Genomic DNA, 1,001 nt, shown 5'->3' with positions numbered 1-1,001 from the left:
GGCGGTGGAAAAGGGCAATAGCCCAAATTAATATAAATTCACTCCCCCCCCCCCCCCCCCCCCCCGCAACCATCAGTCTGTTCTCTGTATTTATGGAGCTGTTTCTGGAAAAGACAAGTGTTTTAAAAAGTAAGGGTGCCTTGGGAAGGTAGAAGCCAAAGTAGTACTGCCCAGCAGTGAATTTATATTAATTTGGGCTATTGCCCTTTTCCACCGCCAGTTCCATTTCTTTTCTTTACAGGAAGTAGACCCTGTTCAACTTGGTGCCTACTAACGCAGAGCAGACAGTAAACAGCAGTCCACAGACGGCCTCTGCCAGCTCCTCTCAGGTGTTCTGCTTGGCGGGGTGGGGGGGTGGATTGCCACACTTACGCCGGCCTGGGGGGCCCGGTGCCGCGCGTCTCCATCACTCTGTGCCACGCCGCCGGTACCAAGACAGCGAGGGCGGGAAGACTTCCTCTCCCTCTTTGAAGTGAAACCCTCATTAATTGTTGACCGAACCTAAAGGATAGTTTCCCTAGATTTGTTCATGATCACACTCTGGCCCCATCGCAACTGTTTCCGTTGGGTAATAGGAAGCAGGAGTCTGTGGTCGGCAAGGACTGTAAAGGACCCGGGTCCGGCAGCCTGTGCGAGCCCTTCAGGAAACTGCCCCGGGAGGTCGGAGTTGTGTTTCTGAAGCTCCAACACACCAACTAACATACAGACTTGTATGTGAGTTTGAGAAACACGAATTCACTTGGAATCTTTAAACTTAATTGCAAATCTTTCAGAGTGTGGGCATGCCTTTGAAGCGCCAGAGCGCTGAGAATAAACCGCCCTCTGGGAGTTTTGTCATTATTTTTTTTTTAAGATTTTATTTATTTATTTGAGAGAGAGAGAGAGAAGGCGAGAGACAGAGCAGGAATGGAGGGGGAGTGGAGGGGGAGCGGCAGGCAGAGGGAGAGGGAGAAGCAGGCTTTCCGCTGAGCAGGGAGCCCGACGCGGGCTCGATCCCAGGA

The sequence above is a fragment of the Neomonachus schauinslandi genome, chromosome 3 (genome assembly GCF_002201575.2).
Source record: "Neomonachus schauinslandi chromosome 3, ASM220157v2, whole genome shotgun sequence".
NCBI classification, from domain to species: domain Eukaryota; kingdom Metazoa; phylum Chordata; class Mammalia; order Carnivora; family Phocidae; genus Neomonachus; species Neomonachus schauinslandi.
Note: the sequence above shows the minus strand (reverse complement) of the source record.